Here is a 17,361-nt window from a genome sequence, read left to right on the forward strand (position 1 = left end):
AATTCACCCCTTAGGGTAGGCCTTGAACAGCCCATAGGACAGAGTGCATTGTATTTACCCTCCCCTATATATATATATATATATATATATATATATATATATATATGAAACAATTCACTACGTTATTTCAAATAAGATGGAATCGGCACTCCTGTGGTTCTTCACTTTGATTTCTTTATTCGTGAGCAACACAATCACCCACGAGTTTTGGCTGCCAGATGCAGCCTTGTTCATGACGATGAGCATCAAACATTTTTTCATTTAAGTATACTCTACATTTTCACAAACATAGAAAGGGGACAGCTTCTATCGTTTGCACATACTGCTCTGTAAATATGGCCACCATATAGGAACATGTTCATAATGGATCATTTAATGCTTTCATATTTTTAAAAAAACACATTAGTTTAATTGAAAATATATAAAGCTTCAATGTTCCTTTGTATACCTCTAGTCAATATTTTAAGGCAAGTGCAGACAACTTCTTGATAAGAAAAAAGTTTTTACAACATTTTCATAGTGTGCAAAACTTGCTAAAGTGCATTGTGCTAATATAAAGGGCTTAACTTCTATTAAAGTGCATATATATATATATATATATACATATACATAACCCCCACCCCCAACAAACCAGCTTGGGCAGTGAGGCTGGAAATTCCAGGACTATCTTTGTTTTGGGGGGGTGAGGGTTGAACTCTAGAAGCTCCTTCAAAGACACACTGGGTCTAAAAATAATCATAAAAAACATGACTCACTCTGCAATTCATTTTTGGACCTTCAGAAAACTGTTAAAGGCTGCCTGGGGCCTGTGGTGCACTTCAGACAGCTGCCCTACTGCCTGGTATGCTGGCCTCCTGTTCAGAGCTACAGGGACACAAAAAGTTCCAACAACTTTTAAAGTGAACTCTGAACCAGCCCGAAGGGAGTCCTGACCCTCCAGGTGCTGCTTGCCTGTAATGTACCCTTGGAAGTGGTGCTAAAGTTACCCAACCAGCTAATATCCAAAATTTGGGACTTAAAAAATGTTCAGCCAAATTGTACTCTGAGAACCGAGAGGAGGACGTGACCTACCTGGTCACCTATCTGCCCAAGGTGCATCGCCGGTCAGCCTGACTTCTCAGCAGCTACCTAAACTTTCTTTTCCACAGCACCCAATCCAGTTCAGCACCTCTTCTCTGGAAGGGTATACGTCCTCCTAGAACCCTCGCCTGGTACAGCCAGCAGCTTCATCCTGATGGAGATTTTCAACTTCCAAAAAAGAGACTAAATTTTAACTTAGAAATCTTCACCGCAACTTCATCCAGTGGCTCCCAGACAATGCTTCGTCCTCAGACACTGCTGGCTACCTTGACCTGCTGAATGCTGAAGTCTTCAAAAGGTCTTCTAAGTCTGAAGGTAAGCAGAGTCCAGGTCCAATCCACTTCTTGTATCCTGACTGCACTTGGTTATAACTTTCAACTTAGCCCTGGTCGCAAGCGACTAAATGGCCGTGGTTGGCGCTTTGATCTTTTTGGTGCTAGTTTGCACTAAAACCCTTCAAAAATTATTCATAACTCCGGTTCTGATTAGATTTTTCTCATCTTAGTATCAAATTAGTTATAAAAGTTTAACCACTTTTTCTAAATTAGTGTGGCATTTTCTTCTATTTTCACTTTATTACTGTTTAAGTGATGCATAAATACTGAACACATTGGCTCAAAGTTAAGCCTGACTGCTTTTGTGCCAAGGTACTAACGGATTAAGCACAAGTTAATTTAGTGACTTTTGTGGTTCACCCTGATAAGGATTGTGGCTGTTGCCTGAGAAGGGCTCTGTGAGCCGGCATCCCGCCAACTCCGCCCTACCGCACCCTTACCTCTCCCGCTACCCCCGGGACTGTGTCCCCGACCTCAGAACGCCAGCATGGGGACCCGACTCGGCACGCCAACGGAAGCCCAGAGAGTCACGCCCTTCTTTTCCCCACAGGGACCAACCAGAACATCGGGCCGGACAACCTTAAATCTCCCGGACCCCGGAAGCCCCGCCCCTATGGCAGCGACAGCACAGGATAAAAGAGGGAACCAGGAAGTGGAAGTGTTCGGAGATTTGTGGCAGGAACCTCGGACTGGCGGACGTGAAGGAGAAGGAGCAGGAGACGGAGAGCAGCTGGCTGAAGCAGACGAGTGGAGCGAAGAGTGGTGGAGTCCACAGGAGGTGGCTGTAGAGCGGCCGTAACTCAACGGGAGAGTTACGGCGGACCACGTGAGTGCCTTTAACCTCACTATTTCCCCACTCGTTAGGAGCCCCCTGTATAGTCCTTGTAAAGTATTCCCTTCTCTTTAGTATCACGTCCCCTGCACTGTGTAATAATTGTATAGCACTGCACTGTGTGCCCCGCCGTTTCCCTCACGCCCCGACCAACCACTCTTTCTTCTCCTCGCCCCGTACTCCCTCCTCCCGGTACCTTCCTTTCCTCACTGTCTCTTTTCCGCTCCTTCCCCCACACGCCCCGGGTGACGGTGACGGTTGCTGAGATCCTGAACTAGGATAGGACTAACGGTCCCTTGTTTTCTCTTTTGCTCCCTGCCCTCCGTGGATACACCACATCACCGGAACCGCCGTTGGAGCCGCGGAAGACCACAAGCTGCACCCCAGACCCGGCGTGGATCCAGTACCCTGACGCCCTCCTTGTTTTTCCTGTGTTCCACCTCTGTGACTTTGAAATAAACCCCTACTATAGCACACTATATACGGCCTCCTCGCTTGCTTTTCCGGCCCGCTGCACACCCCCTCCCACAGGCTCACACTTCCCCCTCAACCAACAAGAAATGGGCTCTTACCTTTAATCCTAGTTCTCTCTGAGGGGAACATCCATTGAAATCATAAGCAATGAATAGTAATTCTCAAGTATGGGGATCCAGGAGCACTTCTTTAAAATATATCTTCTTAAGTATAGATCGTCGCCTTACTTCAGAAAGGTCAAGTTTTAACATTTGTTTTTAAAAAATACATGTTGTACGTTATATTGGCAAATTACTTCAATGTACTTAAAAATAAAAAAGCAAATTAGTAATAAAAGCTAGAAAAAATGTCAACCAACTATGTGATGTTTCCGTATAAATCTCTTTCATAAACCTATTTTAAAGTAAACGGAGAAGAAGGAATAGGGCAATCTAGACACCCAGGCTGCCGTTCTGTATTTATGAAAACTGATGCAGCACTTTTACAGGCTCAAAGCCCTCCAGTATCCCATCATGCCAGCAGTCAACAGTTACCTCAGTTATTTTTTTTAAGAGTGATAGAGAAAAGGACTAATGAATAGTAGAATTTCAGTTAATTATCTTTGTCCCTTCCACCATGGAGGAGGGCGGGTTCCTAGGATTTCAAAGGAGATTACCCCCTGAGAGAGAACTAGGATTACAGGTACTGAATAGAGAAGCATGCCCAACCCTAAAACGGCGTGGGTCCTATGCTTGCCATGCCACTGGATTCAGGCTATCCTGGCTGATGAGGGGGTGATACCCTGAAACCGCTCCTAGGATGCTGGTTTCCAATCCAGGGAGGACCTGGCCTGGTAGTTCGGGCTGGACTGATCCCATGGGGAGCAGGGTCAAGACTGATTTGCAAATGGCTGGGTCCAAACTGGGGTGGCGTGATGATAAAAAAAAAAACCAATGGATTTTGCCTCAGACCTCTGTATTGGGGTTGAGTGTTTGACGTTTTTCAGCATTCTGTCTATCAATTGTTTTTCAAATAAGACAGCTTGATGATCACTGCTGGAATCCGGGGTATTGGTGAAAAAGAGTAGAGAAATTTACCAGACTAGTCGATCGTTAGGGCATTCCCTTTCTCCCTTATTTATTTATAGAAACTCGAGGCAAAGTCTGGGCATATTTTGTTCTCTGTGGTAGCAAATAGATCTTGATGAGGAAAACCCCAGACGCAGAGGAGGTTGTGAATGACTGAGTCGTTGAGGACCCACTCATGGGTTTCCTGAAAAGATCTGCTGAGGGAGACTGTCCATTTCCTGGCCATCCGGAACACATAAGCAATGATCCTCAGGTTTCTGGCCAGCATCCAGTTCCTTGTTGTTTGGGCTTTTAGCGATGAGGCTCTGGACCTTGTTTCTCCTTCTTTGTTCAAATAGTACATCATTGTTGTGTTGTCTGTATGAACAAGGAGAAAGTCCGTATTGAAAGACGGTTGAAAACATTTATGGGCCAAGTGAACAGCTCTCAGTTCTAAAAAGGTTGCTAAGGGATGTCATTTCTTTCGTGGACCACGTTTCCTCTTTATGAAGTTGATCTATATGTGCACCCCAACCTGAAAGGGAAGCATCTGTCACTACTGTTTGTGATGGAATGTCCTAATGAAAAGGCATTCCATGGAGGAGATTTTTCAATTGACACCACCATTTGAGAGATTGCTGCACTTTGAGAGGGAAGGGTAATCTTGTCTACTCAATTGCCAGAGTATTGGCTCCACTGGTCTTCCGGACACTCTTTTAGTTGTCTCGTGTGGAGACTTGCGTTCAGTGTTAATAAGATGCAGGATCCCATTGAGAACAGTAGAGATGACCCTTGTCGCACAGTTGGATAGGAAGCTTTCGTTAGAGAATTGACATATCAGACACATGGATAAAGCACTCTTCTCCAAAGGATACATTTTCACCTTTATGGTATTGATAGTTGCTCCTAGGTAATGAAGAGACTATACTGGCGATGAACTAGTGGTCTGGTTATCGACATATAGACCTAAATCGATTGAGAGTAGAGACCTTTATTTGATAATGTTGTAAAGCTTGTTGATGCGCTGAAGCCTCGATGAGCCACTCGTCTAGCTACAGATAGCCAAAGATTTTGAGTTTCCAGGGATGTGCGGCTACCACAGCTATACACTTTGAAAAGGTTCTGGGAGCGGATTGGAGGCCAAAAGGTAATTCTTTGTACCGATAGTGGTTGTGTCCAACCACAAATCTCAGAAATGTACTGTGCTTTCCGGCTACTTAAATATGAAAGTACTCCTCTTGAAGATCTATGGAACATAGCGACTCCCTTGATGGATCGGAGGATACATTTTGTGATGCTAGCATTCTGAATTTCTACTTCCATATTTATGTGTGACACTTTTAGATGCGAGATGGTTCTAAATATGTTTTTTGGACCTTTCTTTTTCACCAAAAAGTAAGAATAATAAATTCCCCTTCATCTTTGGGGGATGAGGTACACACTCCACTGCTTGCTTTTGCAGAAGAATGTCTACTTCGGATTGCAGCATCTCCAAATGTTGAATGGATATTTTTGGTGGAATAGCTGGTGGAGGATTGATGAATCGGAAGACCATAATCCTCTGTACAATATTCAGTACCCAAAAGTCTTTTGTGACTTTTTGGAGGATTGTCCACAAATTGCTGTAGGGAGTCTCATAAAGACTAGTCATATCTACCAAGAACAGCAGTCACACTTATAGATTTCATGTTTGGAGCTCCTGTACCACATACTTTGTGTCCTACAGAGTCCAGTTTTCTACTCTGTCTGGTGGAAGAAAGATTAGTTGAGTGGGCCTGCTTTACAGCCAAGACCACCACAAAATAAACAGAAGAGTCTGAACGCAGAAATATCAGGTCCTGTTCATGAGATATGTAATAACAAATCAATCAATCACTACTTATAAAGCACGGCTTAACACCTGTGAAGGTATCCTGGCGTTGGGTGTTTGGGCTTAGTCGAAGAATCAGGTCTGGAGTTTCTTCCTGAAGTCGGTCAGGCAGGGTGAAATACGGAGGTAGAGGGTGTTCCAGGACTTGACGGCAAGGTGGGAGGAGCGTCGTCCACTGTGGCTACGGAGGATGCGTGGTGTCTGTGCCAGGGCGAGGGAGGCAGAGCGAAGGTTCAGGCGGTGGTTCCTGTATGCTGGCCTCGGTCATGAAGGACTTTGTAGTTTGAATTTGCATCTTTTCCTGTACGTGGAGCTAGTGGAGGTTCCTCAGGTGCTGAAGGATATGGGTCTATTTGGGCAGGTTGAGGGTCAGTCTGGTCGCTGAATTTTGTATTGTCTGCAGCCTTCTCATAAGTTTGTTGATGGTTCCTGCATACAGTGCATTGCTGTAGTCCAGGTGGCTGGTGATTAGGGCTTGCGTGACTTTCTGGTGCTCGTGGGGGGCTACTTGAAGATTATGCAGTGTGTGGAAGCAGGCTGAGGAGACTGTGTTGATCTGTCATTTCATGGTGAGTTTGCTGTCCAGGATGATGCAGAAGTTGCGGGTGTGGTCTTTTGGTGTGGGGGTGAGTCAGAGTTCAGCTGGCCACTAGATGTTGTTCCAGGGGATATATGCTTGCCAAAAATCAACACTTCAGTGTTGCCCTTGTTGAGCTTCAGATAGTTGTCCTTCATCCAGGCTGCGACGTTCCACATGCAGTTGTGGAAGTTGGTCTTCATTGTAGTAGGGTTTGCTGAGAGTAAAATTATAAACTGGGTGACGTCGGCTTGGGATATGACATTGATATTGTGGGTTCTGATGATGTCAGCTAGAGGAGTCTTGTGGATGTTGGAGGGTGGGGCTGAGGGATGACACTGCAGATGGTGCTATTGAGTTCCGAGGAGATGGGGGCTGGGCAGAGACAGATTCTCTGTGTGCTTTCCTTGAGGAATGACGTAATCCATCTGAGTGTGTCTCCTTTGATTCCGATCCGGTGTATTCGCTTGAGTGTATGGTGGGAAACTGTGTTGAAGACTACGGAGAGATCAAGAAGGATTAGGGCGGCAGGTTTCCCCCCATCTAGCAGGGTGTGGATGTAGTCTGTGGCAGCGATCAGGGCGGTCTCGTTGTGGTGGTTGGCTCGGATCCTGAGTAGGAGGGGTCTAGAAGGTTGTTTCTCTCTAGGGTTTCAGTGAGCTGATGATTGATGGCCTTTACAGGATATTTGCGGGAAACTGGAGCAGCGAGATGTAGTTCTAGAGTTCGGATGGAACTGCGGAGGGTTTCTTGAGGAGAGGTCTAACCTCTGCGTGGGTTCATGCATTGAGAAAGGTGGCTGTGGCAATGGATGTATTGAGGATGGTAGTGAGTTGGTGGCAGATCTCGCCGCTTCCTAGGGTGAAGAGGCAGTGGGGGCATGGATCGGTGGTTGCTACTGTGTGGGTGGAGTTCATTATGGCTGTGGGTCTCGTGTAGTGAGCTGTTCCCATGTGGGGAGATATTGGTCAGGGGAGGCTTCTGTTGGAACCTAAAAGGAGGCTATTTTGCTAAAGCTGATGTAAGGAAAAGCTACATAGCCAGTTCCAATAAGTCTGGGACTAGCAGCAGGAGTGGTCTCAATGAGGAGTGTCAAAAAGTAAAAAATAAAAATTAAAAAAAACTGAAACCCCCCCCAAAACGCTGACATCTGAGGGAGCTGGTACCAGAATGTTCAGTTTTGTAGCTCCTCATAAGAGCTTCGTGGAAAGGATTAATGTTGTCAATTGGTGACACCTTTGCTGGAGGAGAGTAAGTCTATGAGGAGAAAACCTCCTCTTATCAGAGAACATTGTTGTAAAATATGAACATGCCCTGGACCTGGATTGGCATTGGTGTCTGCCCCTAGGCTAATGCCTCTATGAAGAGTGCCTAGTATGGTGTAAGTGCCGTTTTGTAGTAGCTCTTGAACGTCATCTGCGACTAGATCTAGACCTTGGGGGAGGAGACTTAGATCTTCATGTGGTTACTGGTGGTCTTACTGGTGAAGGAGGTCTGAAGGTGCCTCAGTCTGAGGACGTGATGAGGGACGCAGAGTAGACACTTGGAGTTGTTGGCTGCGTAGAGTCTGGAATGAGTGCTGGCTATGATAGAGAATATGCTCGAGAATATTCTGAAGATGAGGTTGATGGACGCCTTCTCACCCTCAATCTTCTGCTCTAAACAGCGGGTTTGGTGTGTTTCGACGTCATGGTATCCCTCAATGTCAAATGGGGTTTCCTCTTCGATGTCTATACAGCTGTTGAGGGTGAGCATGTTGCCACTATACCTCCCCATCACAGTTTGACGTAGAACAGGAACATCGCAATTTTTCAGGACTTCTCTTTTTGGATCTCCCTCTAATGAAGTCCTGAGAGGCTGATGGAGGAGCCCTGGTAGAGAATTGGCTCTCCCGTCACTCATGTGACGTCCAACCTACAGATAGTGCCTCTTGCGGTCTTCTCAATTCCTGTCCATGAAGGCAAATCTTCGGTCTTACAGGGTGTGCCTCAAAAAGGTCTTGCAGTGTTCACATTTGTGTGGAATGTGACTGTCAGGTAGGCAGAGTATACACAGATCATGAGGATTTGATTTTCCCGTTTATCTGCCACAAGCTGGACACTTGGCAAAAAAATCGCATTTCATTTGTCGGAAAAGGAAAATGTTACTTACCAGTATGCATCTGTTCTTGGCATGTAGAGCTTCAGATTTCTACACTTTGCATTAGATCGCAATAGATCGCCACCTGGTGTTGGGCTCGGATGATTGCATGTTGTTGTCGTCTTGGAAGAAGTCTTTGTAGTCACGAGATAGATGACTCCTCCCTTGGACGATATTGCGAATGGGCATCGGCTCCATCCTTAGATTGTTTTTCGCCATGATGGGAAATGATGGAGTTAGTAGAAAGAAAGGATGTCCATGCGTGTATATCTAATTAAGATAAAACTGGAACAGATACAGGTCCCAGGGAGGCGGGAGGGCGTGTAGAAATCTGCAGCTCTATATGCCAAGAACAGATGCATACTGGTAAGTAGCATTTTCCGTTCGAGGCATATGAGCTGCAGATTCTACACTTTGCATCGACTGTGCAGCAGTGTCTCCCCTAGCGCTGGTCACCTGTATCCGTTGAAGTAGTTTGAAAGAGTTTTGAGGACAGCTTGGCCTACTGCAGTTTTCTGCTTGGCTTTCACATCAACACAATAGTGTTTAGTGAAGGTGTGTGTTGTAGACCATGTTGCTGCCTTGCAGATGTCTTCTAGGGGAATGTTCACTAAGAAAGCCATGGAGGCTCCTAGTTTGCGTGTGGAGTGCGCTCTAGGAGGAACTGTTAATGTGCGTTTTGCCTTGTGATAGCATATTTTTATACATTTAACAATCCACCTTGCAATTCCAGATTTAGAAATGGAGTTGCCTTTATGTGGTGGAGAGAAAGCTACAAATAGTTGCTTTGTTTTGCGAAAGGATTTGGTCCTATCGATGTAATAAAGAAGAGCTCTTTTGACATCTAGTGCGTGTAGAGCTCTCTCTGCTACAGAGTCTGGGTTTTGAAAAACACTGGTAACTCTACAGATTGGTTTAGATGAAAAGGAGTAATTACTTTAGGAGGGAATTTAGGATTAGTTCTTAGAACCACTTTGTTACGGTGTAATTGTAAGAATGGTTCTTGTATAGTGAAAGCTTGAATCTCACTAACTCTTCTAAGAGAGGTAATAGCAATGAGGAAAGCTGTTTTGAATGTGAGAAATTGCAGTTCACATTTGTGTAAAGGTTCAAAAGGGGGTCCCATGGGCCTGGTAAGAACAATATTTAGGTTCCACACTGGAGAGGGTGGTAACCTAGGAAGAATAATTCTTTTTAATCCTTCCATAAAAGCTTTTATTGCTGGCACTCTAAACAACGACATATGTTGTCTGTTTTGTAGATATGCCGCAGTGGCTGCAAGATGTAAGCGTATAGATGAATATGCCAGATTACATATCTGTTAATGGAGAAGGTAACAGATAATATTTTGGATGGAAGCATCTAAAGGATCAATTTGATTATTAGTGCAGTAAATGGCAAATCTTTTCCATTTAGCAGCATAGCAAGGTCTTCTGGCTTCTTTAATGATATTCATACAGTCGGGTGGCAGGTTAAGGTAACCAAACTCTAAGACTTCAGGAGCCAGATTGCCAGATTCAGTTGACTTGGATCTGGATGCCTGATGTCTCTATGGTTCTGCGTTAGCATGGATGGTGTCAGAGACAGTTTTTGGTGTGGAACTAGAGAGAGTTCCAGCAGTGTGGTGAACCACGGTTGGCGTGCCCATGTGGGAGCTACCAGGATCAGTTTGAGAGACTGTTGTCTGAGCTTGTGTACCACTAGTGGTATTAGTGGGATTGGAGGAAAGGCGTACGCAAATCTGCCTGACCAGTTCATCTATATCGCATTGCCCTTGGACATCGGGTGTGGAAACCAGGCGGCGAAGGTTGGGCATTTTGCGTTTACGTGTGTGGCAAACAGGTCTATGTCTGGATGACCCCACTTGTGAAAGAATGGTTGAAGAACTTGTAGATGTAGTTCCCATTCATGAATCTGTTGTATTTGTCGACTCAACAGATCGGCTATCTGATTGTGAACTCCTGGAAGGTGTTCTGCAAGCAGATATATCTTTTGTGGAATGGCCCATCTCCAAATGTTTTGTGCGAGCTGGGACAGTTGCAGGGAATGTGTGCCTCCTTGTTTTTGTATGTAGTACATGGCTGTCATGTTGTCCGTCCGGATCGAGACAGCTTTGTTCCGTATGTGCACTTGGAAGGACTTCAGTGCTAGGAAAATTGCCAGCAACTCTAGGTGATTGATGTGAAGCACCTTTTGTTGAGCGGTCCATGTCCCTGAGTAGTGCGGTGGAACAGATGTGCTCCCCATCCTGTCAGGGATGCGTCTGTTGTCAGTATTATCTGTGGAACTGGCTCGAGGAACGGCCGTCCTCTGGACAAGTTTTTGGTGTTCCACCACTGCAGAGAGCGATGTGTGCGGCTGTCCACCAATACCAGGTCTGTTAGCTGTCCTTATGCCCAATATCACTGATGTGCTAGACATTCCTGCAATGGGTACATTTGTAGTCTTGCATATGGTACAATAAAAATGCAAGATGCCATCATGCCTATTAATTGCATGAACACGCTGGCTGGAAGAGAGTGTTGGTTTTGAAACCTTGTAACTAAGGCTTGAATGCTCTGTGTCCTGGCTGGACTGGGATAAGCTAGAGCTGTATTTATGTTTATGGTAGCCCCTAGGTATTGATGTGCATGAGAGGGCTGGAGATGTGGCTTGGTGTAGTTGATTGTAAACCTCAAGTCGTGCAGTGTTTGAATTGTTTGAGATGTGTGTTGGACACACTGATGGAATGACTTGCCTTTTATGAGCCAATCGTCTAAGTATGGGAAAACGTGGATATGTAGTCTTCTGAGATGTGCTGCTACTACCGCTAGGCCCTTTGTAAACACTCGTGGTGCAGTTGTGACCCCGGATGGAAGGATTTTGAGCTGGTTGATTTGTACTAGAAGGACAACACTGAGATACTTCCTGTGAGATGGATGTATGGGATGTGGAAGTAGGTGTCCTCGAGGTCTAGTGTGGTTAGGAAATCACCTTGTTGCACAATGGGAGCACTTGTTGTAAAGTGATCAGGTGAAAATGATCTGAGTGTATATACAGATTGAGAGGCCTTAGGTCTAGAATTGGTCTTAGTGTTCCGTCCTTTTTGCGTATCAGGAAATAGAGTGAGTAAGCCCCTGTTCCTTGATGTTTTAACGGAACTAGCTCTATTGCATTTTTTGGCAGCAATGAGAGAACCTCTCGTTGGAGCAGCGTTAGATGTTCTGTGGACATTGGACGCTGTCTGGGTGGTATATGTGGAGGGGTAGCTGTAAGCTCTAGGCAGTAACTATACTGGATAATTTGTCTTACCCACTTGTATGTTGTGATGGAATTCCAGACAGGTAGGAACTATGTTAGCCTGCCCCCTACAGGAGTGGAATGCTGTTGGGGGGAGCAGAAGGAAGTCACGGTTTTGTGTTGGGAGAGGTTTGATTATTGTTACTTCCTCGACCTCTTCCCTTGTTGTTGTTGCCTCTGTAGCCCCCTCTAAAGTATCCTTTATTTGAGGATGTTTGTGTATTTGTTTTAAAGGAAGCTGAATTGTCTAGTGTTTGGAGCCTCCTCTGTAGAAGGAGCAACGAAAGGAGCCTCTTGCTTGGGTAGACTGCAGAGCTCCCATAGACTTGGCTGTGTCAGTGTCTTTTTTCATTTTTTCCAGTGATGTGTCTACCTCTGGACCAAACAAGTGTTGTTGGTTGAATGGTTGATTTAAGATAGTAGTTTGCACCACTTGCTTAAATCCTGAAATACGTAGCCACGCGTGACATCCAAGTAGGACACTGGTGTTTATTGCTCTGGATGCAGTGTCTGCTACATCTAGTGCGCATTTAATGGAGGCATTTGATATAAGCTTACCCTCTTGTATGAGGTCATCTGCTTGTGTCTTATATTGGTCAGGTAGATGTTGTAAGAGCTTCTCTAGCTGATCATAGTGAGCCCTGTCGTATCTTGCAAGGAGGACCTGTGTGTTAGCGATGCGCCATTTATTGCTAGCTTGGATAGCTATTCTTTTCCCTGAAGCATCTATGATCTTTGACTCTTTATCAGGAGGTGGTGCTTCACCTGATGTTTGGGAATTTGCTCTTTTCGTAGTGTTTGAAACTACTAGGGAGTCTAAGGGTAGCTGTCCTTTAATGTAGGCAGGATCCCCAGGAGCTGCTCTGTACTTTTTCTCTATCCTTGGATTTAGGATTCTAGCTCTTACAGGATCTTTAAACACTTCTGGTGCATGTTTAAAGACTCCTTTAATCATTGGCAGTATTTGCACAGATTTTTGGGAGTGTTCAAAAGTGTCTAGTAAAAAATCTTCCTCTGCCTCATCTGAATGCATGGTGACGTTGTGATAGACGGCAGCCCTATTAATTAAGTGTCCAAACCCAATATTGTCTTCTGGAGGAGAAGATTTAGATGGATATATATGTGGGTCAGGAATATCTGGTACATCCTATGGGTTTGGATACTCCCGGTCTGGTGAACCTGTTGGGTAGGGCGAAAGGCACATCTGGGCCTCTCCCTCCCCCATGCTATACTCATCATCATCATCAACATCCTGAGGAGGTGTATGTTGTGGAGAATGAGGAGGAGAATTTTGAGGTGAAATGTTTAAAGGATGAGCAGGAGAAGGCGATACAGGAGAAGAAGGGTGCATAGGAGAAGTGGCAGAGTCCTTCTTGACAGGCACTGGAGGTGTAGGTGCTGTATCTGACTTCCTCTTCCTGTGTGGTGTAGTGGAAACATGTCCTGCTTCTGGATCAATGTAGATCCTTTTTTTGTAAAGGATCTGCTTGGAAAAGCTCCTCTTCTTGAGGCACAGCCTTCGGCGCCGATCTTTTCGGTTCCGAACCGGTTTGTTGCTTGTCTTTAGCCTTAGGTGTCAGGATCCAGCTGATGCGCCTGCCTAGATCGGGAAAAAGAAGCCCGAAGAACTAGGGACTACAGATACCAGAAGGCTTAGGGGCAGAGGAGGAGATTACTTAGGCAACACGCGAGCACGTAGCAGTGCGCGTAATTTCGTGACTGGTGTCCAAGGCGGTCCAGGTGGAAGATGCCGACTTCAGGAGAGTGCCTTTCGGTTAATCGAAGCGCCGGAGAGCGAGGATCCGCTCTACTTCCAGGGACGGCTATATCGACGGCGAATCGGCGTCAGGTAAGAGAGAGGAGCGGCTGCTCTTACTCTCTTTTCGTAAAACTTTGCCGCACAAAAAGCAGATCGTCTGTGGGGTACTCCGTGAAGTAACGGAGGGTCGGTCTGCCCGCAGAGCAATTAAGCCGCGCAAACAGCGGAACGGCTGGAAACTGCTTCGTGAAAGCAACGGAGGGTTCCAGTGTCTTGTTGGCTTATCACTGACGATTTTTCAGAGACTATCCTTAGAGAAAGCGTGTTGATCTCCCGGAGAGGGGGGGCGCTGGGAGTTAGGTTTGGAGTGCTTTTCAACCCCTTGGAATGCGTGTTGATTCCCGTAGAGGAGGAGTGCCAACGTTTGGTTATTTTATAAACAAGTAGTGTCCGTTGGAAACATTGTACTCTGGCTTGCCTATGGAGAAGTTCCTCCGGGAGAACTTAATGTACACTGGTTGGTGACTAAGTCTAAAGCTGCTTGTTTAGAACTTAAGGAAGGGCAAAACATTGTCTCCTCTGATGAAGTTATCAGAGAGCAGACTGTGCAGGCTGGCTAGAACACTGTAGTGATCCTGTTTTTGGTGCTGTATTGTTTGGCAGAGGATCTTCTTTTAAGGTACCATATTCTAGCGAGAAATAATGAGAGTAGCATTTGGTATTGGAATGAGAAGTGTGTGCTAATCTTGTTCTGCTTGTGTTTTGCAGATCCTTTGTCCCTGCTGTCCCTTCCCGTCCTTTTGTCCTCTGCCCGATCCGACCTGAACTCAGTGTAAATCAGATTGAGTTCGGAACGATCGGGAAGTGGAATCCTTATAGCATCACATCGACCCTGAGGAGCCAGAAGAGCATAACATTAGGAGCCGATGTTTAGTCCTTTGGCATAGATTTTGGCACCGAAGGGAATGGTCTTTGGAGCCGAAGCCTGTTTCGTGGACTTGGAAGGATTGGAAGCAGGCTTTGTTTGTTTCGGCATCGAGGGTATTGGCTTCGGAGTGGAAGCTGTTTTCGGGGCATCGGAAACAGGCTTCATTGTTTTCTGAGCCGCTTTGTCTCTCGGAGTTGACGGTTTCGGAGTGTCTTTCGCAACCGGGACTTCTTTTTGTTTCGGTGCAGAGGAAGCAGGTGGTATTGGCACATGCGGTTTGCTTGGTATGGAGCTACCGGAAGGTTTCATTATTTTCTTCGGAGCCGGGCTCGATGGCGGGGCTTTCTAAGTGTTTTTTCGGTCTCAACTGGGCACTGCAGGCGGAGTGTTGACCTTTGCCTTTGATTTTGGTGTTTGGGCTGGGGCTGGGGCAGTGGTACTCACGCGTTTGACCTGAAGGTATGGAGTCATCGGAGTCATCTGCCTCGGATACAATCTGGAGATCATCGGAATCTTCCTCCGGTACACATGGACCTTCGTCGAAGATATCCACTGGTTCTGGCGCTGATCTCTGCATTTCGCATCGACGGGCCCTCCGATCCCGAATGGTCTTTTTTCGATCGAAAGGATGCACAGGCTGTGCAGCTGGATTCGTCGTGATCTGGCGATAAGGACAGGTTACAGACCTCGTGATGGTCACTGTGTGGAAATTTTGCTCCACACTCAGGGCATCTTTTGAATGGCGTCCTTTCCATGAGGTGTAGGCCTCGCGGTGTGGGTAGGGCCAACGGCACGCGTCGACGACCGGAATCGAGCTGACTAAGTCTAGTCTATGTTTATTGGTATCGAAAGTTGTTTGGTGAAGTTTGAAGAAAAGTAGATTTCGAACCGGAACGGAAAAGTTTAATCCGAACCCAGTGGCGGAAAAAAAACAATCTAAGAATGGAGCCGATGCCCATGCGCACTATCGTACAAGGGAAGAGTCACCTATCTCTTGACTACAAAGACTTCTTCCAAGACGACAACAACATGCAATCATCCGAGCCCAACACCAGGTGACGATCTAATGCAAAGTGTAGAATATGCAGCTCATATGCCTCTAACATAAATTTTCCTTTCAGATAATGACAGAGAAATACTCCAAGCCTCTAAAAACGTTGAGTAAAGTTGAATGTATTGAAAATTATTTTCAAAAAAATTGTGGCCGAAAGCCGAAAAAGCCTGAGCTCGGTGCTCCAAAATCCTGCCATCAGGAGGTGGGTAAAAAAAAGAACTAAGGTAACTGCCACCTGCTGGGCATGGTAGGATACTGGCAGGATGCACTATCAGTTTTCATATGTACATAACTGCAGTATGTGTCTACAATACCCTTTCATTCTATATTTGCTTTAAAAAAGGTAAGGTAAGAAAATTATATAGCTTCTTGTAATTTTTTCTAGTTCTTATTACTATTTTGACCTTTCCTTTTTAAAGAGAAATGAAGTAATTGGCCAATATAACCTATTTTATAGGCTGCAAAATGTTTTATTTTAAAAATATAGGTAAAAACATGACCTTTAAGTAAGGTGTATATCTACTCTTCAGAAGATATATTTTTAAATAAGTGCTTCAGGATCCCAGTATGTGAGCGCGACTATTCAGTCCTTATGATTGTGCGGGAGATACCCTGAGAGAGGACCCAATTTCTCACAGAACCTTTTTGTGGTTCCTTGATAATATTTACTCTTAAGTAAACATTCTTGTTTATGTCTTCTACATTTTGTCTTATCTGTGTAGCAATTGTTTGTTGCTTCTGAACCCAGTGATTATCCTAATTCTCTGCCTGGACCACCTTTGGCCTTTAAATCAGCAGAAAGATAATGGATTGAGATGTGTCAAATTTCTCTCCAAAAACTGAAATGGTAGATGCCTTTCTTATGGGAATAGAGCCACCTGTTTGACAGGCCTGTGAAGATGATGGTAATAATAAAACAACAACAAGCATTTACAATGCAATGGTTTCGCCTTTTGAAAAGTTTGAGCTATTGGCATTGTAAATGACAAAATTTGTATTTGTGTGTTGGTTTTGAAAACAGATAAATAAATGGCATTGTCATTTACAATGCCAATAGTTTAATTTCTGGCAAATGCCACACAAAAACACACAGACCCACACACATGGCTTACTCCAAGCATAACAGCACCTAGGATGCTGAGACTTAAAGCCTCAGTAGATAAGCATTGTAATGTTCTCATATCAGAAAATGTTTTTCATCACATTGTTGCTCTGTCTTTTGGGTGTGAGTTTGTAGCATGTATCAACCCAAAAGTTATTTACTTTGTCAAAGTGGTAGGGGATACCATCTGCTTAAGCCAGGCTGCAGTTGGGTCATATGTTTACCACACTTCACAACTTAAGATCTCAGATATGGAAGAATTTAATTTCAGAATATTTTGTAGCGCTCCGGTTTGTTCAAAAGGATTCAGTAACTCCAGATGTCCCGAGGACTGATGGTAGTTAAAGCGTACAGACAATCTGAGTGTCTGAATACTCCAGAAGTACAACCAAAAAAAGCATAAATAACCAGGAGGACTGTGAAAAACAGGCTACTGCTGTATTAAAATTTCCAAGAGTCTCTTCATCCTGAGGGAGGAGTTTCCGCACAGGGCACATAACAAACGATAACCTGATCTGCAAAAACCAATTGTGGTATATCAGGTCCCAACCTACACAGCACTGCAGCTTAGCTAGGCCTTGAAGGATAGGGGAAGCTTCTTCAGGAAGTCAAGTAAGCTTTTGAGATCCAGCTTGTTGTGCATGGGTGATCCTGTGTGAACACTGAGTGTATGTGTAAATTGTTTCCTGTGTGTTAAGTTTGTGCGATGTGTTTGCAGAATGTGTGGTGGATGTGGCTGCAGTAAACACCCTCTGCTGAGGGAGTGGAGGGGCACCTTGACACAGTGTTCGATGTGCTTTAACTGTGGTTATTTGTGCATTACAGTGAGGTGAAGTGTGGTAGCTGGTATTTGTTGTATGAAAATTGCCCGTTATATACTCTCTTT

The sequence above is a fragment of the Lissotriton helveticus genome, chromosome 9 (genome assembly GCF_964261635.1).
Source record: "Lissotriton helveticus chromosome 9, aLisHel1.1, whole genome shotgun sequence".
Lineage (NCBI taxonomy): Eukaryota > Metazoa > Chordata > Amphibia > Caudata > Salamandridae > Lissotriton > Lissotriton helveticus.